Raw genomic sequence first — 23,149 nt, 5'->3', positions numbered from 1 at the left:
GCTAGAAATTGCCTAGAAATGCTTTTTAACATAGAGATGCTGGAGGTATAATGTCTGGTCGGGCCTCAGCCCTTTCATTGCCTGCCCAAAATAACATATTTATTACCAGCACATGTGAATGGCGACTCTGCTTTATGAAACTTATCATATATTAGGACAATGAATATAGCAGAAGGGGCGATTGAGATGTTTGCCTACGTATTTTTTAATTTCTATATATATGGCTGATTAATCTGTTCATGATATTTCCATTTTGTGACATGTTGAACTAAAATATATCCTGCTTGCAGAATACATAAGTATTTGCACTGCGTTGGCCGGGAATCGAACCCGGGTCAACTGCATGGAAGGCAGCTATGCTCACCACTATACCACCAACGCCCTCTGTCATTTATGCTTATTATTGTGTCTCTTTACTTTCAAAGTAAAGGGTGGATCCTTTGACGATCCCTCTCTTGTATTTCAGCAGACACAGATAGTTGAGAAGTCTTTTCTCACATAGCTGGCGCAAGCTTGCGCTTTTCCTTTCTGGCAGCGTGGAAATGACAGCTTGGTCCTTGGAAGGAAAATAAAGCAAATTTAGCAGAGGATGGTTTCGATCCATCGACCTCTGGGTTATGGGCCCAGCACGCTTCCGCTGCGCCACTCTGCTCCTCTGTGAAAGTGTTCTCTTTATGCAGATGAGGAGCATTCAGTGGAGTGACGTGGGCGTTCGGGACGTGAGAGGACGTTGGACAGGAAACTATGCAAATTTGAAGCATCCAACCTTCCTGCTGTAGTCAGAGGCTCTTTCTATGGACATCTGCCTCTTGGATTCCTCTCAACTTGCCCTCTTATGAAACATTTTGTGAGCTGCAGTTACCTCCGATGGCTACAAGGTGGCGCTACATTCAGGTGAGAGCACAAGTATGCCCAAAATGTTAGTGACTTTTGCCAGATTTATCGGTGGATCTTGCATATTTTTTTCAGAGGCTAGATATTGCCTAGAAATGCTTTTTAACATAGAGATGCTGGAGTTATAATGTCTGGTCGGGCCTCAGCCCTTTCATTGTCTGCCCACTGTAACATATTTATTACCAGCACATGTGAGTGGTGACTCTGCTTTATGGAACTTATCATATATTAGGGCAATGAATATAGCAGAAGGGGCGATCGAGATGTTTGCCTACGTATTTGTTTATTTTTTTATATCTGGCTGATTAATCTGTTCATGATATTTCCATTTTGTGACATATTGCATTAAAATATATCCAGCTTGCAGAATATATAAGTATTTGTACTGCGTTGGCCGGGAATCGAACCCGGGTCAACTGCTTGGAAGGCAGCTATGCTCACCACTATACCACCAACGCCCTATGATCTGTATGCTCTCGGTTCTAAACATTACGACCCTGAGTGCAATGTCTATCTTGCACCAGCTTCAACGGTGCATTTGGTTTAGATACCAACATGAAAAGCAGTAGAAAGTTTTTAGCAGAGGGTAAGGAACCGGGATTGAAACCAAGGTCAAAGCTGTGCGGAAGAGAAGAATGGAAAGCAGTAGTACAAATAATAGATATGAACATATAGATGCAGCATGGGAAGCAAAGCAGGGAAGAGAAAGAGAGAACATTCCAGGAAATGCCCAGGAGATAGATAATAGCACAACTAAAAGGGAAGAATGAAATTCAAAGCATGCCCAGAAAAGTGTTTGAAGGTCCCACCAGTCATTTATGCTTATTATTGTGTGTCTTTACTTTCAAAGTACAGGGTGGATCCTTTTACGATCCCTCTCTTGTATTTCAGCAGACACAGATAGTTGAGAAGTCTTTTCTCACATAGCTGGCAAAAGCTTGCGCTTTTACTTGCTGGCAGCCTGGGAATGACAGCTTGGTCCTTGGAAGAAAAATCAAGCAAAATTAGCAGAGGATGGTTTCGATCCATCGACCTCTGGGTTATGGGCCCAGCACGCTTCCGCTGTGCCACTCTGCTCCGTTGTGAAAGTGTTCTCTTTATGCAAATAAGGAGCATTCAGCAGAGTAGAGTGGGATTGGTCGGGCTCTCACCTCATTTGCCTAAGTATATCGCAAGGCATGCTGGGTGCAGAAAAACTTAATCTTCCCCTCTAACAATCAGTCATAACTGAAAGCCAGACACTCTCAGGCACTAGCCGTTTCAAACATTTATCAAGACAGCAGCTCTTGAACCCTCTATATCTCTCTCTGTGATACTAGCGCTAACATGCTCAGGATTTGGCTTTACCTGGGAGCCAGAGATCTACCCGGTGAGGGCTTGCCCGGTGTGAGGCTTTTGAGCGTTTGGGAGCGTTCGGGACGTTGGACAGGAAACTATGCAAATTTCAAGCATCCAACCTTCCTGCTGCAGTGAGAGGCTCTTTCCATGGACATCTGCCTCTTGGATTCATCTCAACTTGCCTTCTGATAAAACATTTTGTGAGCTGCAGTTACCTTCGACAGCTACGAGGTGGCGCTACATTCAGGTCAGAGCACAAGTATGCAAAAATGTTACGGACTTTGGCCAGATTTATCGGTGGGTCTTGCATATTTTTTTCAGAGGCTAGAAATTGCCTAGAAATGCTTTTTAACATAGAGATGCTGGAGGTATAATGTCTGGTCGGGCCTCAGCCCTTTCATTGCCTGCCCAAAATAACATATTTATTACCAGCACATGTGAATGGCGACTCTGCTTTATGAAACTTATCATATATTAGGACAATGAATATAGCAGAAGGGGCGATTGAGATGTTTGCCTACGTATTTTTTAATTTCTATATATATGGCTGATTAATCTGTTCATGATATTTCCATTTTGTGACATGTTGAACTAAAATATATCCTGCTTGCAGAATACATAAGTATTTGCACTGCGTTGGCCGGGAATCGAACCCGGGTCAACTGCTTGGAAGGCAGCTATGCTCACCACTATACCACCAACGCCCTCTGTCATTTATGCTTATTATTGTGTCTCTTTACTTTCAAAGTAAAGGGTGGATCCTTTGACGATCCCTCTCTTGTATTTCAGCAGACACAGATAGTTGAGAAGTCTTTTCTCACATAGCTGGCGCAAGCTTGCGCTTTTCCTTTCTGGCAGCGTGGAAATGACAGCTTGGTCCTTGGAAGGAAAATAAAGCAAATTTAGCAGAGGATGGTTTCGATCCATCGACCTCTGGGTTATGGGCCCAGCACGCTTCCGCTGCGCCACTCTGCTCCTCTGTGAAAGTGTTCTCTTTATGCAGATGAGGAGCATTCAGTGGAGTGACGTGGGCGTTCGGGACGTGAGAGGACGTTGGACAGGAAACTATGCAAATTTGAAGCATCCAACCTTCCTGCTGTAGTCAGAGGCTCTTTCTATGGACATCTGCCTCTTGGATTCCTCTCAACTTGCCCTCTTATGAAACATTTTGTGAGCTGCAGTTACCTCCGATGGCTACAAGGTGGCGCTACATTCAGGTGAGAGCACAAGTATGCCCAAAATGTTAGTGACTTTTGCCAGATTTATCGGTGGATCTTGCATATTTTTTTCAGAGGCTAGATATTGCCTAGAAATGCTTTTTAACATAGAGATGCTGGAGTTATAATGTCTGGTCGGGCCTCAGCCCTTTCATTGTCTGCCCACTGTAACATATTTATTACCAGCACATGTGAGTGGTGACTCTGCTTTATGGAACTTATCATATATTAGGGCAATGAATATAGCAGAAGGGGCGATCGAGATGTTTGCCTACGTATTTGTTTATTTTTTTATATCTGGCTGATTAATCTGTTCATGATATTTCCATTTTGTGACATATTGCATTAAAATATATCCAGCTTGCAGAATATATAAGTATTTGTACTGCGTTGGCCGGGAATCGAACCCGGGTCAACTGCTTGGAAGGCAGCTATGCTCACCACTATACCACCAACGCCCTATGATCTGTATGCTCTCGGTTCTAAACATTACGACCCTGAGTGCAATGTCTATCTTGCACCAGCTTCAACGGTGCATTTGGTTTAGATACCAACATGAAAAGCAGTAGAAAGTTTTTAGCAGAGGGTAAGGAACTGGGATTGAAACCAAGGTCAAAGCTGTGCGGAAGAGAAGAATGGAAAGCAGTAGTACAAATAATAGATATGAACATATAGATGCAGCATGGGAAGCAAAGCAGGGAAGAGAAAGAGAGAACATTCCAGGAAATGCCCAGGAGATAGATAATAGCACAACTAAAAGGGAAGAATGAAATTCAAAGCATGCCCAGAAAAGTGTTTGAAGGTCCCACCAGTCATTTATGCTTATTATTGTGTGTCTTTACTTTCAAAGTACAGGGTGGATCCTTTTACGATCCCTCTCTTGTATTTCAGCAGACACAGATAGTTGAGAAGTCTTTTCTCACATAGCTGGCAAAAGCTTGCGCTTTTACTTGCTGGCAGCCTGGGAATGACAGCTTGGTCCTTGGAAGAAAAATCAAGCAAAATTAGCAGAGGATGGTTTCGATCCATCGACCTCTGGGTTATGGGCCCAGCACGCTTCCGCTGCGCCACTCTGCTCCGTTGTGAAAGTGCTCTTTTTATGCAAATAAGGAGCATTCAGCAGAGTAGAGTGGGATTGGTCGGGCTCTCACCTCATTTGCCTAAGTATATCGCAAGGCATGCTGGGTGCAGAAAAACTTAATCTTCCCCTCTCACAATCAGTCATAACTGAAAGCCAGACACTCTCAGGCACTAGCCGTTTCAAACATTTATCAAGACAGCAGCTCTTGAACCCTCTATATCTCTCTCTGTGATACTAGCGCTAACATGCTCAGGATTTGGCTTTACCTGGGAGCCAGAGATCTACCCGGTGAGGGCTTGCCCGGTGTGAGGCTTTTGAGCGTTTGGGAGCGTTCGGGACGTTGGACAGGAAACTATGCAAATTTCAAGCATCCAACCTTCCTGCTGCAGTGAGAGGCTCTTTCCATGGACGTCTGCCTCTTGGATTCCTCTCAACTTGCCTTCTGATAAAACATTTTGTGAGCTGCAGTTACCTTCGACAGCTACGAGGTGGCGCTACATTCAGGTCAGAGCACAAGTATGCAAAAATGTTACGGACTTTGGCCAGATTTATCGGTGGGTCTTGCATATTTTTTTCAGAGGCTAGAAATTGCCTAGAAATGCTTTTTAACATAGAGATGCTGGAGGTATAATGTCTGGTCGGGCCTCAGCCCTTTCATTGCCTGCCCAAAATAACATATTTATTACCAGCACATGTGAATGGCGACTCTGCTTTATGAAACTTATCATATATTAGGACAATGAATATAGCAGAAGGGGCGATTGAGATGTTTGCCTACGTATTTTTTAATTTCTATATATATGGCTGATTAATCTGTTCATGATATTTCCATTTTGTGACATGTTGAACTAAAATATATCCTGCTTGCAGAATACATAAGTATTTGCACTGCGTTGGCCGGGAATCGAACCCGGGTCAACTGCATGGAAGGCAGCTATGCTCACCACTATACCACCAACGCCCTCTGTCATTTATGCTTATTATTGTGTCTCTTTACTTTCAAAGTAAAGGGTGGATCCTTTGACGATCCCTCTCTTGTATTTCAGCAGACACAGATAGTTGAGAAGTCTTTTCTCACATAGCTGGCGCAAGCTTGCGCTTTTCCTTTCTGGCAGCGTGGAAATGACAGCTTGGTCCTTGGAAGGAAAATAAAGCAAATTTAGCAGAGGATGGTTTCAATCCATCGACCTCTGGGTTATGGGCCCAGCACGCTTCCGCTGCGCCACTCTGCTCCTCTGTGAAAGTGTTCTCTTTATGCAGATGAGGAGCATTCAGTGGAGTGACGTGGGCGTTCGGGACGTGAGAGGACGTTGGACAGGAAACTATGCAAATTTGAAGCATCCAACCTTCCTGCTGTAGTCAGAGGCTCTTTCTATGGACATCTGCCTCTTGGATTCCTCTCAACTTGCCCTCTTATGAAACATTTTGTGAGCTGCAGTTACCTCCGATGGCTACAAGGTGGCGCTACATTCAGGTGAGAGCACAAGTATGCCCAAAATGTTAGTGACTTTTGCCAGATTTATCGGTGGATCTTGCATATTTTTTTCAGAGGCTAGATATTGCCTAGAAATGCTTTTTAACATAGAGATGCTGGAGTTATAATGTCTGGTCGGGCCTCAGCCCTTTCATTGTCTGCCCACTGTAACATATTTATTACCAGCACATGTGAGTGGTGACTCTGCTTTATGGAACTTATCATATATTAGGGCAATGAATATAGCAGAAGGGGCGATCGAGATGTTTGCCTACGTATTTGTTTATTTTTTTATATCTGGCTGATTAATCTGTTCATGATATTTCCATTTTGTGACATATTGCATTAAAATATATCCAGCTTGCAGAATATATAAGTATTTGTACTGCGTTGGCCGGGAATCGAACCCGGGTCAACTGCTTGGAAGGCAGCTATGCTCACCACTATACCACCAACGCCCTATGATCTGTATGCTCTCGGTTCTAAACATTACGACCCTGAGTGCAATGTCTATCTTGCACCAGCTTCAACGGTGCATTTGGTTTAGATACCAACATGAAAAGCAGTAGAAAGTTTTTAGCAGAGGGTAAGGAACTGGGATTGAAACCAAGGTCAAAGCTGTGCGGAAGAGAAGAATGGAAAGCAGTAGTACAAATAATAGATATGAACATATAGATGCAGCATGGGAAGCAAAGCAGGGAAGAGAAAGAGAGAACATTCCAGGAAATGCCCAGGAGATAGATAATAGCACAACTAAAAGGGAAGAATGAAATTCAAAGCATGCCCAGAAAAGTGTTTGAAGGTCCCACCAGTCATTTATGCTTATTATTGTGTGTCTTTACTTTCAAAGTACAGGGTGGATCCTTTTACGATCCCTCTCTTGTATTTCAGCAGACACAGATAGTTGAGAAGTCTTTTCTCACATAGCTGGCAAAAGCTTGCGCTTTTACTTGCTGGCAGCCTGGGAATGACAGCTTGGTCCTTGGAAGAAAAATCAAGCAAAATTAGCAGAGGATGGTTTCGATCCATCGACCTCTGGGTTATGGGCCCAGCACGCTTCCGCTGCGCCACTCTGCTCCGTTGTGAAAGTGCTCTCTTTATGCAAATAAGGAGCATTCAGCAGAGTAGAGTGGGATTGGTCGGGCTCTCACCTCATTTGCCTAAGTATATCGCAAGGCATGCTGGGTGCAGAAAAACTTAATCTTCCCCTCTCACAATCAGTCATAACTGAAAGCCAGACACTCTCAGGCACTAGCCGTTTCAAACATTTATCAAGACAGCAGCTCTTGAACCCTCTATATCTCTCTCTGTGATACTAGCGCTAACATGCTCAGGATTTGGCTTTACCTGGGAGCCAGAGATCTACCCGGTGAGGGCTTGCCCGGTGTGAGGCTTTTGAGCGTTTGGGAGCGTTCGGGACGTTGGACAGGAAACTATGCAAATTTCAAGCATCCAACCTTCCTGCTGCAGTGAGAGGCTCTTTCCATGGACATCTGCCTCTTGGATTCCTCTCAACTTGCCTTCTTATAAAACATTTTGTGAGCTGCAGTTACCTTCGACAGCTACGAGGTGGCGCTACATTCAGGTCAGAGCACAAGTATGCAAAAATGTTACGGACTTTGGCCAGATTTATCGGTGGGTCTTGCATATTTTTTTCAGAGGCTAGAAATTGCCTAGAAATGCTTTTTAACATAGAGATGCTGGAGGTATAATGTCTGGTCGGGCCTCAGCCCTTTCATTGCCTGCCCAAAATAACATATTTATTACCAGCACATGTGAATGGCGACTCTGCTTTATGAAACTTATCATATATTAGGACAATGAATATAGCAGAAGGGGCGATTGAGATGTTTGCCTACGTATTTTTTAATTTCTATATATATGGCTGATTAATCTGTTCATGATATTTCCATTTTGTGACATGTTGAACTAAAATATATCCTGCTTGCAGAATACATAAGTATTTGCACTGCGTTGGCCGGGAATCGAACCCGGGTCAACTGCATGGAAGGCAGCTATGCTCACCACTATACCACCAACGCCCTCTGTCATTTATGCTTATTATTGTGTCTCTTTACTTTCAAAGTAAAGGGTGGATCCTTTGACGATCCCTCTCTTGTATTTCAGCAGACACAGATAGTTGAGAAGTCTTTTCTCACATAGCTGGCGCAAGCTTGCGCTTTTCCTTTCTGGCAGCGTGGAAATGACAGCTTGGTCCTTGGAAGGAAAATAAAGCAAATTTAGCAGAGGATGGTTTCGATCCATCGACCTCTGGGTTATGGGCCCAGCACGCTTCCGCTGCGCCACTCTGCTCCTCTGTGAAAGTGTTCTCTTTATGCAGATGAGGAGCATTCAGTGGAGTGACGTGGGCGTTCGGGACGTGAGAGGACGTTGGACAGGAAACTATGCAAATTTGAAGCATCCAACCTTCCTGCTGTAGTCAGAGGCTCTTTCTATGGACATCTGCCTCTTGGATTCCTCTCAACTTGCCCTCTTATGAAACATTTTGTGAGCTGCAGTTACCTCCGATGGCTACAAGGTGGCGCTACATTCAGGTGAGAGCACAAGTATGCCCAAAATGTTAGTGACTTTTGCCAGATTTATCGGTGGATCTTGCATATTTTTTTCAGAGGCTAGATATTGCCTAGAAATGCTTTTTAACATAGAGATGCTGGAGTTATAATGTCTGGTCGGGCCTCAGCCCTTTCATTGTCTGCCCACTGTAACATATTTATTACCAGCACATGTGAGTGGTGACTCTGCTTTATGGAACTTATCATATATTAGGGCAATGAATATAGCAGAAGGGGCGATCGAGATGTTTGCCTACGTATTTGTTTATTTTTTTATATCTGGCTGATTAATCTGTTCATGATATTTCCATTTTGTGACATATTGCATTAAAATATATCCAGCTTGCAGAATATATAAGTATTTGTACTGCGTTGGCCGGGAATCGAACCCGGGTCAACTGCTTGGAAGGCAGCTATGCTCACCACTATACCACCAACGCCCTATGATCTGTATGCTCTCGGTTCTAAACATTACGACCCTGAGTGCAATGTCTATCTTGCACCAGCTTCAACGGTGCATTTGGTTTAGATACCAACATGAAAAGCAGTAGAAAGTTTTTAGCAGAGGGTAAGGAACTGGGATTGAAACCAAGGTCAAAGCTGTGCGGAAGAGAAGAATGGAAAGCAGTAGTACAAATAATAGATATGAACATATAGATGCAGCATGGGAAGCAAAGCAGGGAAGAGAAAGAGAGAACATTCCAGGAAATGCCCAGGAGATAGATAATAGCACAACTAAAAGGGAAGAATGAAATTCAAAGCATGCCCAGAAAAGTGTTTGAAGGTCCCACCAGTCATTTATGCTTATTATTGTGTGTCTTTACTTTCAAAGTACAGGGTGGATCCTTTTACGATCCCTCTCTTGTATTTCAGCAGACACAGATAGTTGAGAAGTCTTTTCTCACATAGCTGGCAAAAGCTTGTGCTTTTACTTGCTGGCAGCCTGGGAATGACAGCTTGGTCCTTGGAAGAAAAATCAAGCAAAATTAGCAGAGGATGGTTTCGATCCATCGACCTCTGGGTTATGGGCCCAGCACGCTTCCGCTGCGCCACTCTGCTCCGTTGTGAAAGTGCTCTTTTTATGCAAATAAGGAGCATTCAGCAGAGTAGAGTGGGATTGGTCGGGCTCTCACCTCATTTGCCTAAGTATATCGCAAGGCATGCTGGGTGCAGAAAAACTTAATCTTCCCCTCTCACAATCAGTCATAACTGAAAGCCAGACACTCTCAGGCACTAGCCGTTTCAAACATTTATCAAGACAGCAGCTCTTGAACCCTCTATATCTCTCTCTGTGATACTAGCGCTAACATGCTCAGGATTTGGCTTTACCTGGGAGCCAGAGATCTACCCGGTGAGGGCTTGCCCGGTGTGAGGCTTTTGAGCGTTTGGGAGCGTTCGGGACGTTGGACAGGAAACTATGCAAATTTCAAGCATCCAACCTTCCTGCTGCAGTGAGAGGCTCTTTCCATGGACGTCTGCCTCTTGGATTCCTCTCAACTTGCCTTCTGATAAAACATTTTGTGAGCTGCAGTTACCTTCGACAGCTACGAGGTGGCGCTACATTCAGGTCAGAGCACAAGTATGCAAAAATGTTACGGACTTTGGCCAGATTTATCGGTGGGTCTTGCATATTTTTTTCAGAGGCTAGAAATTGCCTAGAAATGCTTTTTAACATAGAGATGCTGGAGGTATAATGTCTGGTCGGGCCTCAGCCCTTTCATTGCCTGCCCAAAATAACATATTTATTACCAGCACATGTGAATGGCGACTCTGCTTTATGAAACTTATCATATATTAGGACAATGAATATAGCAGAAGGGGCGATTGAGATGTTTGCCTACGTATTTTTTAATTTCTATATATATGGCTGATTAATCTGTTCATGATATTTCCATTTTGTGACATGTTGAACTAAAATATATCCTGCTTGCAGAATACATAAGTATTTGCACTGCGTTGGCCGGGAATCGAACCCGGGTCAACTGCATGGAAGGCAGCTATGCTCACCACTATACCACCAACGCCCTCTGTCATTTATGCTTATTATTGTGTCTCTTTACTTTCAAAGTAAAGGGTGGATCCTTTGACGATCCCTCTCTTGTATTTCAGCAGACACAGATAGTTGAGAAGTCTTTTCTCACATAGCTGGCGCAAGCTTGCGCTTTTCCTTTCTGGCAGCGTGGAAATGACAGCTTGGTCCTTGGAAGGAAAATAAAGCAAATTTAGCAGAGGATGGTTTCAATCCATCGACCTCTGGGTTATGGGCCCAGCACGCTTCCGCTGCGCCACTCTGCTCCTCTGTGAAAGTGTTCTCTTTATGCAGATGAGGAGCATTCAGTGGAGTGACGTGGGCGTTCGGGACGTGAGAGGACGTTGGACAGGAAACTATGCAAATTTGAAGCATCCAACCTTCCTGCTGTAGTCAGAGGCTCTTTCTATGGACATCTGCCTCTTGGATTCCTCTCAACTTGCCCTCTTATGAAACATTTTGTGAGCTGCAGTTACCTCCGATGGCTACAAGGTGGCGCTACATTCAGGTGAGAGCACAAGTATGCCCAAAATGTTAGTGACTTTTGCCAGATTTATCGGTGGATCTTGCATATTTTTTTCAGAGGCTAGATATTGCCTAGAAATGCTTTTTAACATAGAGATGCTGGAGTTATAATGTCTGGTCGGGCCTCAGCCCTTTCATTGTCTGCCCACTGTAACATATTTATTACCAGCACATGTGAGTGGTGACTCTGCTTTATGGAACTTATCATATATTAGGGCAATGAATATAGCAGAAGGGGCGATCGAGATGTTTGCCTACGTATTTGTTTATTTTTTTATATCTGGCTGATTAATCTGTTCATGATATTTCCATTTTGTGACATATTGCATTAAAATATATCCAGCTTGCAGAATATATAAGTATTTGTACTGCGTTGGCCGGGAATCGAACCCGGGTCAACTGCTTGGAAGGCAGCTATGCTCACCACTATACCACCAACGCCCTATGATCTGTATGCTCTCGGTTCTAAACATTACGACCCTGAGTGCAATGTCTATCTTGCACCAGCTTCAACGGTGCATTTGGTTTAGATACCAACATGAAAAGCAGTAGAAAGTTTTTAGCAGAGGGTAAGGAACTGGGATTGAAACCAAGGTCAAAGCTGTGCGGAAGAGAAGAATGGAAAGCAGTAGTACAAATAATAGATATGAACATATAGATGCAGCATGGGAAGCAAAGCAGGGAAGAGAAAGAGAGAACATTCCAGGAAATGCCCAGGAGATAGATAATAGCACAACTAAAAGGGAAGAATGAAATTCAAAGCATGCCCAGAAAAGTGTTTGAAGGTCCCACCAGTCATTTATGCTTATTATTGTGTGTCTTTACTTTCAAAGTACAGGGTGGATCCTTTTACGATCCCTCTCTTGTATTTCAGCAGACACAGATAGTTGAGAAGTCTTTTCTCACATAGCTGGCAAAAGCTTGCGCTTTTACTTGCTGGCAGCCTGGGAATGACAGCTTGGTCCTTGGAAGAAAAATCAAGCAAAATTAGCAGAGGATGGTTTCGATCCATCGACCTCTGGGTTATGGGCCCAGCACGCTTCCGCTGCGCCACTCTGCTCCGTTGTGAAAGTGCTCTCTTTATGCAAATAAGGAGCATTCAGCAGAGTAGAGTGGGATTGGTCGGGCTCTCACCTCATTTGCCTAAGTATATCGCAAGGCATGCTGGGTGCAGAAAAACTTAATCTTCCCCTCTAACAATCAGTCATAACTGAAAGCCAGACACTCTCAGGCACTAGCCGTTTCAAACATTTATCAAGACAGCAGCTCTTGAACCCTCTATATCTCTCTCTGTGATACTAGCGCTAACATGCTCAGGATTTGGCTTTACCTGGGAGCCAGAGATCTACCCGGTGAGGGCTTGCCCGGTGTGAGGCTTTTGAGCGTTTGGGAGCGTTCGGGACGTTGGACAGGAAACTATGCAAATTTCAAGCATCCAACCTTCCTGCTGCAGTGAGAGGCTCTTTCCATGAACATCTGCCTCTTGGATTCCTCTCAACTTGCCTTCTGATAAAACATTTTGTGAGCTGCAGTTACCTTCGACAGCTACGAGGTGGCGCTACATTCAGGTCAGAGCACAAGTATGCAAAAATGTTACGGACTTTGGCCAGATTTATCGGTGGGTCTTGCATATTTTTTTCAGAGGCTAGAAATTGCCTAGAAATGCTTTTTAACATAGAGATGCTGGAGGTATAATGTCTGGTCGGGCCTCAGCCCTTTCATTGCCTGCCCAAAATAACATATTTATTACCAGCACATGTGAATGGCGACTCTGCTTTATGAAACTTATCATATATTAGGACAATGAATATAGCAGAAGGGGCGATTGAGATGTTTGCCTACGTATTTTTTAATTTCTATATATATGGCTGATTAATCTGTTCATGATATTTCCATTTTGTGACATGTTGAACTAAAATATATCCTGCTTGCAGAATACATAAGTATTTGCACTGCGTTGGCCGGGAATCGAACCCGGGTCAACTGCTTGGAAGGCAGCTATGCTCACCACTATACCACCAACGCCCTCTGTCATTTATGCTTATTATTGTGTCTCTTTACTTTCAAAGTAAAGGGTGGATCCTTTGACGATCCCTCTCTTGTATTTCAGCAGACACAGATAGTTGAGAAGTCTTTTCTCACATAGCTGGCGCAAGCTTGCGCTTTTCCTTTCTGGCAGCGTGGAAATGACAGCTTGGTCCTTGGAAGGAAAATAAAGCAAATTTAGCAGAGGATGGTTTCGATCCATCGACCTCTGGGTTATGGGCCCAGCACGCTTCCGCTGCGCCACTCTGCTCCTCTGTGAAAGTGTTCTCTTTATGCAGATGAGGAGCATTCAGTGGAGTGACGTGGGCGTTCGGGACGTGAGAGGACGTTGGACAGGAAACTATGCAAATTTGAAGCATCCAACCTTCCTGCTGTAGTCAGAGGCTCTTTCTATGGACATCTGCCTCTTGGATTCCTCTCAACTTGCCCTCTTATGAAACATTTTGTGAGCTGCAGTTACCTCCGATGGCTACAAGGTGGCGCTACATTCAGGTGAGAGCACAAGTATGCCCAAAATGTTAGTGACTTTTGCCAGATTTATCGGTGGATCTTGCATATTTTTTTCAGAGGCTAGATATTGCCTAGAAATGCTTTTTAACATAGAGATGCTGGAGTTATAATGTCTGGTCGGGCCTCAGCCCTTTCATTGTCTGCCCACTGTAACATATTTATTACCAGCACATGTGAGTGGTGACTCTGCTTTATGGAACTTATCATATATTAGGGCAATGAATATAGCAGAAGGGGCGATCGAGATGTTTGCCTACGTATTTGTTTATTTTTTTATATCTGGCTGATTAATCTGTTCATGATATTTCCATTTTGTGACATATTGCATTAAAATATATCCAGCTTGCAGAATATATAAGTATTTGTACTGCGTTGGCCGGGAATCGAACCCGGGTCAACTGCTTGGAAGGCAGCTATGCTCACCACTATACCACCAACGCCCTATGATCTGTATGCTCTCGGTTCTAAACATTACGACCCTGAGTGCAATGTCTATCTTGCACCAGCTTCAACGGTGCATTTGGTTTAGATACCAACATGAAAAGCAGTAGAAAGTTTTTAGCAGAGGGTAAGGAACTGGGATTGAAACCAAGGTCAAAGCTGTGCGGAAGAGAAGAATGGAAAGCAGTAGTACAAATAATAGATATGAACATATAGATGCAGCATGGGAAGCAAAGCAGGGAAGAGAAAGAGAGAACATTCCAGGAAATGCCCAGGAGATAGATAATAGCACAACTAAAAGGGAAGAATGAAATTCAAAGCATGCCCAGAAAAGTGTTTGAAGGTCCCACCAGTCATTTATGCTTATTATTGTGTGTCTTTACTTTCAAAGTACAGGGTGGATCCTTTTACGATCCCTCTCTTGTATTTCAGCAGACACAGATAGTTGAGAAGTCTTTTCTCACATAGCTGGCAAAAGCTTGCGCTTTTACTTGCTGGCAGCCTGGGAATGACAGCTTGGTCCTTGGAAGAAAAATCAAGCAAAATTAGCAGAGGATGGTTTCGATCCATCGACCTCTGGGTTATGGGCCCAGCACGCTTCCGCTGCGCCACTCTGCTCCGTTGTGAAAGTGCTCTTTTTATGCAAATAAGGAGCATTCAGCAGAGTAGAGTGGGATTGGTCGGGCTCTCACCTCATTTGCCTAAGTATATCGCAAGGCATGCTGGGTGCAGAAAAACTTAATCTTCCCCTCTCACAATCAGTCATAACTGAAAGCCAGACACTCTCAGGCACTAGCCGTTTCAAACATTTATCAAGACAGCAGCTCTTGAACCCTCTATATCTCTCTCTGTGATACTAGCGCTAACATGCTCAGGATTTGGCTTTACCTGGGAGCCAGAGATCTACCCGGTGAGGGCTTGCCCGGTGTGAGGCTTTTGAGCGTTTGGGAGCGTTCGGGACGTTGGACAGGAAACTATGCAAATTTCAAGCATCCAACCTTCCTGCTGCAGTGAGAGGCTCTTTCCATGGACGTCTGCCTCTTGGATTCCTCTCAACTTGCCTTCTGATAAAACATTTTGTGAGCTGCAGTTACCTTCGACAGCTACGAGGTGGCGCTACATTCAGGTCAGAGCACAAGTATGCAAAAATGTTACGGACTTTGGCCAGATTTATCGGTGGGTCTTGCATATTTTTTTCAGAGGCTAGAAATTGCCTAGAAATGCTTTTTAACATAGAGATGCTGGAGGTATAATGTCTGGTCGGGCCTCAGCCCTTTCATTGCCTGCCCAAAATAACATATTTATTACCAGCACATGTGAATGGCGACTCTGCTTTATGAAACTTATCATATATTAGGACAATGAATATAGCAGAAGGGGCGATTGAGATGTTTGCCTACGTATTTTTTAATTTCTATATATATGGCTGATTAATCTGTTCATGATATTTCCATTTTGTGACATGTTGAACTAAAATATATCCTGCTTGCAGAATACATAAGTATTTGCACTGCGTTGGCCGGGAATCGAACCCGGGTCAACTGCATGGAAGGCAGCTATGCTCACCACTATACCACCAACGCCCTCTGTCATTTATGCTTATTATTGTGTCTCTTTACTTTCAAAGTAAAGGGTGGATCCTTTGACGATCCCTCTCTTGTATTTCAGCAGACACAGATAGTTGAGAAGTCTTTTCTCACATAGCTGGCGCAAGCTTGCGCTTTTCCTTTCTGGCAGCGTGGAAATGACAGCTTGGTCCTTGGAAGGAAAATAAAGCAAATTTAGCAGAGGATGGTTTCAATCCATCGACCTCTGGGTTATGGGCCCAGCACGCTTCCGCTGCGCCACTCTGCTCCTCTGTGAAAGTGTTCTCTTTATGCAGATGAGGAGCATTCAGTGGAGTGACGTGGGCGTTCGGGACGTGAGAGGACGTTGGACAGGAAACTATGCAAATTTGAAGCATCCAACCTTCCTGCTGTAGTCAGAGGCTCTTTCTATGGACATCTGCCTCTTGGATTCCTCTCAACTTGCCCTCTTATGAAACATTTTGTGAGCTGCAGTTACCTCCGATGGCTACAAGGTGGCGCTACATTCAGGTGAGAGCACAAGTATGCCCAAAATGTTAGTGACTTTTGCCAGATTTATCGGTGGATCTTGCATATTTTTTTCAGAGGCTAGATATTGCCTAGAAATGCTTTTTAACATAGAGATGCTGGAGTTATAATGTCTGGTCGGGCCTCAGCCCTTTCATTGTCTGCCCACTGTAACATATTTATTACCAGCACATGTGAGTGGTGACTCTGCTTTATGGAACTTATCATATATTAGGGCAATGAATATAGCAGAAGGGGCGATCGAGATGTTTGCCTACGTATTTGTTTATTTTTTTATATCTGGCTGATTAATCTGTTCATGATATTTCCATTTTGTGACATATTGCATTAAAATATATCCAGCTTGCAGAATATATAAGTATTTGTACTGCGTTGGCCGGGAATCGAACCCGGGTCAACTGCTTGGAAGGCAGCTATGCTCACCACTATACCACCAACGCCCTATGATCTGTATGCTCTCGGTTCTAAACATTACGACCCTGAGTGCAATGTCTATCTTGCACCAGCTTCAACGGTGCATTTGGTTTAGATACCAACATGAAAAGCAGTAGAAAGTTTTTAGCAGAGGGTAAGGAACTGGGATTGAAACCAAGGTCAAAGCTGTGCGGAAGAGAAGAATGGAAAGCAGTAGTACAAATAATAGATATGAACATATAGATGCAGCATGGGAAGCAAAGCAGGGAAGAGAAAGAGAGAACATTCCAGGAAATGCCCAGGAGATAGATAATAGCACAACTAAAAGGGAAGAATGAAATTCAAAGCATGCCCAGAAAAGTGTTTGAAGGTCCCACCAGTCATTTATGCTTATTATTGTGTGTCTTTACTTTCAAAGTACAGGGTGGATCCTTTTACGATCCCTCTCTTGTATTTCAGCAGACACAGATAGTTGAGAAGTCTTTTCTCACATAGCTGGCAAAAGCTTGCGCTTTTACTTGCTGGCAGCCTGGGAATGACAGCTTGGTCCTTGGAAGAAAAATCAAGCAAAATTAGCAGAGGATGGTTTCGATCCATCGACCTCTGGGTTATGGGCCCAGCACGCTTCCGCTGCGCCACTCTGCTCCGTTGTGAAAGTGCTCTCTTTATGCAAATAAGGAGCATTCAGCAGAGTAGAGTGGGATTGGTCGGGCTCTCACCTCATTTGCCTAAGTATATCGCAAGGCATGCTGGGTGCAGAAAAACTTAATCTTCCCCTCTCACAATCAGTCATAACTGAAAGCCAGACACTCTCAGGCACTAGCCGTTTCAAACATTTATCAAGACAGCAGCTCTTGAACCCTCTATATCTCTCTCTGTGATACTAGCGCTAACATGCTCAGGATTTGGCTTTACCTGGGAGCCAGAGATCTACCCGGTGAGGGCTTGCCCGGTGTGAGGCTTTTGAGCGTTTGGGAGCGTTCGGGACGTTGGACAGGAAACTATGCAAATTTCAAGCATCCAACCTTCCTGCTGCAGTGAGAGGCTCTTTCCATGGACATCTGCCTCTTGGATTCCTCTCAACTTGCCTTCTTATAAAACATTTTGTGAGCTGCAGTTACCTTCGACAGCTACGAGGTGGCGCTACATTCAGGTCAGAGCACAAGTATGCAAAAATGTTACGGACTTTGGCCAGATTTATCGGTGGGTCTTGCATATTTTTTTCAGAGGCTAGAAATTGCCTAGAAATGCTTTTTAACATAGAGATGCTGGAGGTATAATGTCTGGTCGGGCCTCAGCCCTTTCATTGCCTGCCCAAAATAACATATTTATTACCAGCACATGTGAATGGCGACTCTGCTTTATGAAACTTATCATATATTAGGACAATGAATATAGCAGAAGGGGCGATTGAGATGTTTGCCTACGTATTTTTTAATTTCTATATATATGGCTGATTAATCTGTTCATGATATTTCCATTTTGTGACATGTTGAACTAAAATATATCCTGCTTGCAGAATACATAAGTATTTGCACTGCGTTGGCCGGGAATCGAACCCGGGTCAACTGCATGGAAGGCAGCTATGCTCACCACTATACCACCAACGCCCTCTGTCATTTATGCTTATTATTGTGTCTCTTTACTTTCAAAGTAAAGGGTGGATCCTTTGACGATCCCTCTCTTGTATTTCAGCAGACACAGATAGTTGAGAAGTCTTTTCTCACATAGCTGGCGCAAGCTTGCGCTTTTCCTTTCTGGCAGCGTGGAAATGACAGCTTGGTCCTTGGAAGGAAAATAAAGCAAATTTAGCAGAGGATGGTTTCGATCCATCGACCTCTGGGTTATGGGCCCAGCACGCTTCCGCTGCGCCACTCTGCTCCTCTGTGAAAGTGTTCTCTTTATGCAGATGAGGAGCATTCAGTGGAGTGACGTGGGCGTTCGGGACGTGAGAGGACGTTGGACAGGAAACTATGCAAATTTGAAGCATCCAACCTTCCTGCTGTAGTCAGAGGCTCTTTCTATGGACATCTGCCTCTTGGATTCCTCTCAACTTGCCCTCTTATGAAACATTTTGTGAGCTGCAGTTACCTCCGATGGCTACAAGGTGGCGCTACATTCAGGTGAGAGCACAAGTATGCCCAAAATGTTAGTGACTTTTGCCAGATTTATCGGTGGATCTTGCATATTTTTTTCAGAGGCTAGATATTGCCTAGAAATGCTTTTTAACATAGAGATGCTGGAGTTATAATGTCTGGTCGGGCCTCAGCCCTTTCATTGTCTGCCCACTGTAACATATTTATTACCAGCACATGTGAGTGGTGACTCTGCTTTATGGAACTTATCATATATTAGGGCAATGAATATAGCAGAAGGGGCGATCGAGATGTTTGCCTACGTATTTGTTTATTTTTTTATATCTGGCTGATTAATCTGTTCATGATATTTCCATTTTGTGACATATTGCATTAAAATATATCCAGCTTGCAGAATATATAAGTATTTGTACTGCGTTGGCCGGGAATCGAACCCGGGTCAACTGCTTGGAAGGCAGCTATGCTCACCACTATACCACCAACGCCCTATGATCTGTATGCTCTCGGTTCTAAACATTACGACCCTGAGTGCAATGTCTATCTTGCACCAGCTTCAACGGTGCATTTGGTTTAGATACCAACATGAAAAGCAGTAGAAAGTTTTTAGCAGAGGGTAAGGAACTGGGATTGAAACCAAGGTCAAAGCTGTGCGGAAGAGAAGAATGGAAAGCAGTAGTACAAATAATAGATATGAACATATAGATGCAGCATGGGAAGCAAAGCAGGGAAGAGAAAGAGAGAACATTCCAGGAAATGCCCAGGAGATAGATAATAGCACAACTAAAAGGGAAGAATGAAATTCAAAGCATGCCCAGAAAAGTGTTTGAAGGTCCCACCAGTCATTTATGCTTATTATTGTGTGTCTTTACTTTCAAAGTACAGGGTGGATCCTTTTACGATCCCTCTCTTGTATTTCAGCAGACACAGATAGTTGAGAAGTCTTTTCTCACATAGCTGGCAAAAGCTTGCGCTTTTACTTGCTGGCAGCCTGGGAATGACAGCTTGGTCCTTGGAAGAAAAATCAAGCAAAATTAGCAGAGGATGGTTTCGATCCATCGACCTCTGGGTTATGGGCCCAGCACGCTTCCGCTGCGCCACTCTGCTCCGTTGTGAAAGTGCTCTCTTTATGCAAATAAGGAGCATTCAGCAGAGTAGAGTGGGATTGGTCGGGCTCTCACCTCATTTGCCTAAGTATATCGCAAGGCATGCTGGGTGCAGAAAAACTTAATCTTCCCCTCTCACAATCAGTCATAACTGAAAGCCAGACACTCTCAGGCACTAGCCGTTTCAAACATTTATCAAGACAGCAGCTCTTGAACCCTCTATATCTCTCTCTGTGATACTAGCGCTAACATGCTCAGGATTTGGCTTTACCTGGGAGCCAGAGATCTACCCGGTGAGGGCTTGCCCGGTGTGAGGCTTTTGAGCGTTTGGGAGCGTTCGGGACGTTGGACAGGAAACTATGCAAATTTCAAGCATCCAACCTTCCTGCTGCAGTGAGAGGCTCTTTCCATGGACATCTGCCTCTTGGATTCCTCTCAACTTGCCTTCTGATAAAACATTTTGTGAGCTGCAGTTACCTTCGACAGCTACGAGGTGGCGCTACATTCAGGTCAGAGCACAAGTATGCAAAAATGTTACGGACTTTGGCCAGATTTATCGGTGGGTCTTGCATATTTTTTTCAGAGGCTAGAAATTGCCTAGAAATGCTTTTTAACATAGAGATGCTGGAGGTATAATGTCTGGTCGGGCCTCAGCCCTTTCATTGCCTGCCCAAAATAACATATTTATTACCAGCACATGTGAATGGCGACTCTGCTTTATGAAACTTATCATATATTAGGACAATGAATATAGCAGAAGGGGCGATTGAGATGTTTGCCTACGTATTTTTTAATTTCTATATATATGGCTGATTAATCTGTTCATGATATTTCCATTTTGTGACATGTTGAACTAAAATATATCCTGCTTGCAGAATACATAAGTATTTGCACTGCGTTGGCCGGGAATCGAACCCGGGTCAACTGCATGGAAGGCAGCTATGCTCACCACTATACCACCAATGCCCTCTGTCATTTATGCTTATTATTGTGTCTCTTTACTTTCAAAGTAAAGGGTGGATCCTTTGACGATCCCTCTCTTGTATTTCAGCAGACACAGATAGTTGAGAAGTCTTTTCTCACATAGCTGGCGCAAGCTTGCGCTTTTCCTTTCTGGCAGCGTGGAAATGACAGCTTGGTCCTTGGAAGGAAAATAAAGCAAATTTAGCAGAGGATGGTTTCGATCCATCGACCTCTGGGTTATGGGCCCAGCACGCTTCCGCTGCGCCACTCTGCTCCTCTGTGAAAGTGTTCTCTTTATGCAGATGAGGAGCATTCAGTGGAGTGACGTGGGCGTTCGGGACGTGAGAGGACGTTGGACAGGAAACTATGCAAATTTGAAGCATCCAACCTTCCTGCTGTAGTCAGAGGCTCTTTCTATGGACATCTGCCTCTTGGATTCCTCTCAACTTGCCCTCTTATGAAACATTTTGTGAGCTGCAGTTACCTCCGATGGCTACAAGGTGGCGCTACATTCAGGTGAGAGCACAAGTATGCCCAAAATGTTAGTGACTTTTGCCAGATTTATCGGTGGATCTTGCATATTTTTTTCAGAGGCTAGATATTGCCTAGAAATGCTTTTTAACATAGAGATGCTGGAGTTATAATGTCTGGTCGGGCCTCAGCCCTTTCATTGTCTGCCCACTGTAACATATTTATTACCAGCACATGTGAGTGGTGACTCTGCTTTATGGAACTTATCATATATTAGGGCAATGAATATAGCAGAAGGGGCGATCGAGATGTTTGCCTACGTATTTGTTTATTTTTTTATATCTGGCTGATTAATCTGTTCATGATATTTCCATTTTGTGACATATTGCATTAAAATATATCCAGCTTGCAGAATATATAAGTATTTGTACTGCGTTGGCCGGGAATCGAACCCGGGTCAACTGCTTGGAAGGCAGCTATGCTCACCACTATACCACCAACGCCCTATGATCTGTATGCTCTCGGTTCTAAACATTACGACCCTGAGTGCAATGTCTATCTTGCACCAGCTTCAACGGTGCATTTGGTTTAGATACCAACATGAAAAGCAGTAGAAAGTTTTTAGCAGAGGGTAAGGAACTGGGATTGAAACCAAGGTCAAAGCTGTGCGGAAGAGAAGAATGGAAAGCAGTAGTACAAATAATAGATATGAACATATAGATGCAGCATGGGAAGCAAAGCAGGGAAGAGAAAGAGAGAACATTCCAGGAAATGCCCAGGAGATAGATAATAGCACAACTAAAAGGGAAGAATGAAATTCAAAGCATGCCCAGAAAAGTGTTTGAAGGTCCCACCAGTCATTTATGCTTATTATTGTGTGTCTTTACTTTCAAAGTACAGGGTGGATCCTTTTACGATCCCTCTCTTGTATTTCAGCAGACACAGATAGTTGAGAAGTCTTTTCTCACATAGCTGGCAAAAGCTTGCGCTTTTACTTGCTGGCAGCCTGGGAATGACAGCTTGGTCCTTGGAAGAAAAATCAAGCAAAATTAGCAGAGGATGGTTTCGATCCATCGACCTCTGGGTTATGGGCCCAGCACGCTTCCGCTGCGCCACTCTGCTCCGTTGTGAAAGTGTTCTCTTTATGCAAATAAGGAGCATTCAGCAGAGTAGAGTGGGATTGGTCGGGCTCTCACCTCATTTGCCTAAGTATATCGCAAGGCATGCTGGGTGCAGAAAAACTTAATCTTCCCCTCTAACAATCAGTCATAACTGAAAGCCAGACACTCTCAGGCACTAGCCGTTTCAAACATTTATCAAGACAGCAGCTCTTGAACCCTCTATATCTCTCTCTGTGATACTAGCGCTAACATGCTCAGGATTTGGCTTTACCTGGGAGCCAGAGATCTACCCGGTGAGGGCTTGCCCGGTGTGAGGCTTTTGAGCGTTTGGGAGCGTTCGGGACGTTGGACAGGAAACTATGCAAATTTCAAGCATCCAACCTTCCTGCTGCAGTGAGAGGCTCTTTCCATGGACATCTGCCTCTTGGATTCCTCTCAACTTGCCTTCTGATAAAACATTTTGTGAGCTGCAGTTACCTTCGACAGCTACGAGGTGGCGCTACATTCAGGTCAGAGCACAAGTATGCAAAAATGTTACGGACTTTGGCCAGATTTATCGGTGGGTCTTGCATATTTTTTTCAGAGGCTAGAAATTGCCTAGAAATGCTTTTTAACATAGAGATGCTGGAGGTATAATGTCTGGTCGGGCCTCAGCCCTTTCATTGCCTGCCCAAAATAACATATTTATTACCAGCACATGTGAATGGCGACTCTGCTTTATGAAACTTATCATATATTA

At 43.9% G+C, this 23,149-nt stretch overlaps 18 non-coding genes across 18 annotated transcripts; all 18 read right to left on the bottom strand.

Annotated features, from left to right (window-relative positions):
- Window positions 1–309: 309 nt before the first annotated feature.
- Window positions 310–381, bottom strand: TRNAG-UCC (transfer RNA glycine (anticodon UCC)). Its single transcript has one exon. It is a non-coding gene; the product is annotated as a tRNA-Gly (tRNA).
- Window positions 382–1,280: 899 nt separating this feature from the next.
- On the bottom strand, window positions 1,281–1,352 carry TRNAG-UCC (transfer RNA glycine (anticodon UCC)). The gene has a single exon. It is a non-coding gene; the product is annotated as a tRNA-Gly (tRNA).
- Window positions 1,353–2,864: 1,512 nt separating this feature from the next.
- TRNAG-UCC (transfer RNA glycine (anticodon UCC)) lies at window positions 2,865–2,936 on the bottom strand. Its single transcript has one exon. It is a non-coding gene; the product is annotated as a tRNA-Gly (tRNA).
- An 899-nt stretch (window positions 2,937–3,835) lies between these two features.
- TRNAG-UCC (transfer RNA glycine (anticodon UCC)) lies at window positions 3,836–3,907 on the bottom strand. Its single transcript has one exon. It is a non-coding gene; the product is annotated as a tRNA-Gly (tRNA).
- A 1,512-nt stretch (window positions 3,908–5,419) lies between these two features.
- Window positions 5,420–5,491, bottom strand: TRNAG-UCC (transfer RNA glycine (anticodon UCC)). The gene has a single exon. It is a non-coding gene; the product is annotated as a tRNA-Gly (tRNA).
- Window positions 5,492–6,390: 899 nt separating this feature from the next.
- Window positions 6,391–6,462, bottom strand: TRNAG-UCC (transfer RNA glycine (anticodon UCC)). The gene has a single exon. It is a non-coding gene; the product is annotated as a tRNA-Gly (tRNA).
- A 1,512-nt stretch (window positions 6,463–7,974) lies between these two features.
- Window positions 7,975–8,046, bottom strand: TRNAG-UCC (transfer RNA glycine (anticodon UCC)). The gene has a single exon. It is a non-coding gene; the product is annotated as a tRNA-Gly (tRNA).
- Window positions 8,047–8,945: 899 nt separating this feature from the next.
- Window positions 8,946–9,017, bottom strand: TRNAG-UCC (transfer RNA glycine (anticodon UCC)). The gene has a single exon. It is a non-coding gene; the product is annotated as a tRNA-Gly (tRNA).
- A 1,512-nt stretch (window positions 9,018–10,529) lies between these two features.
- Window positions 10,530–10,601, bottom strand: TRNAG-UCC (transfer RNA glycine (anticodon UCC)). Its single transcript has one exon. It is a non-coding gene; the product is annotated as a tRNA-Gly (tRNA).
- Window positions 10,602–11,500: 899 nt separating this feature from the next.
- On the bottom strand, window positions 11,501–11,572 carry TRNAG-UCC (transfer RNA glycine (anticodon UCC)). The gene has a single exon. It is a non-coding gene; the product is annotated as a tRNA-Gly (tRNA).
- A 1,512-nt stretch (window positions 11,573–13,084) lies between these two features.
- Window positions 13,085–13,156, bottom strand: TRNAG-UCC (transfer RNA glycine (anticodon UCC)). The gene has a single exon. It is a non-coding gene; the product is annotated as a tRNA-Gly (tRNA).
- Window positions 13,157–14,055: 899 nt separating this feature from the next.
- TRNAG-UCC (transfer RNA glycine (anticodon UCC)) lies at window positions 14,056–14,127 on the bottom strand. The gene has a single exon. It is a non-coding gene; the product is annotated as a tRNA-Gly (tRNA).
- Window positions 14,128–15,639: 1,512 nt separating this feature from the next.
- On the bottom strand, window positions 15,640–15,711 carry TRNAG-UCC (transfer RNA glycine (anticodon UCC)). Its single transcript has one exon. It is a non-coding gene; the product is annotated as a tRNA-Gly (tRNA).
- An 899-nt stretch (window positions 15,712–16,610) lies between these two features.
- Window positions 16,611–16,682, bottom strand: TRNAG-UCC (transfer RNA glycine (anticodon UCC)). Its single transcript has one exon. It is a non-coding gene; the product is annotated as a tRNA-Gly (tRNA).
- A 1,512-nt stretch (window positions 16,683–18,194) lies between these two features.
- On the bottom strand, window positions 18,195–18,266 carry TRNAG-UCC (transfer RNA glycine (anticodon UCC)). The gene has a single exon. It is a non-coding gene; the product is annotated as a tRNA-Gly (tRNA).
- Window positions 18,267–19,165: 899 nt separating this feature from the next.
- TRNAG-UCC (transfer RNA glycine (anticodon UCC)) lies at window positions 19,166–19,237 on the bottom strand. The gene has a single exon. It is a non-coding gene; the product is annotated as a tRNA-Gly (tRNA).
- A 1,512-nt stretch (window positions 19,238–20,749) lies between these two features.
- Window positions 20,750–20,821, bottom strand: TRNAG-UCC (transfer RNA glycine (anticodon UCC)). The gene has a single exon. It is a non-coding gene; the product is annotated as a tRNA-Gly (tRNA).
- Window positions 20,822–21,720: 899 nt separating this feature from the next.
- TRNAG-UCC (transfer RNA glycine (anticodon UCC)) lies at window positions 21,721–21,792 on the bottom strand. The gene has a single exon. It is a non-coding gene; the product is annotated as a tRNA-Gly (tRNA).
- Window positions 21,793–23,149: the final 1,357 nt, after the last annotated feature.

The sequence above is a fragment of the Lissotriton helveticus genome, chromosome 11 (assembly GCF_964261635.1).
Source record: "Lissotriton helveticus chromosome 11, aLisHel1.1, whole genome shotgun sequence".
NCBI lineage: Eukaryota > Metazoa > Chordata > Amphibia > Caudata > Salamandridae > Lissotriton > Lissotriton helveticus.
This window is presented reverse-complemented; position numbering and strand designations above follow the sequence as displayed.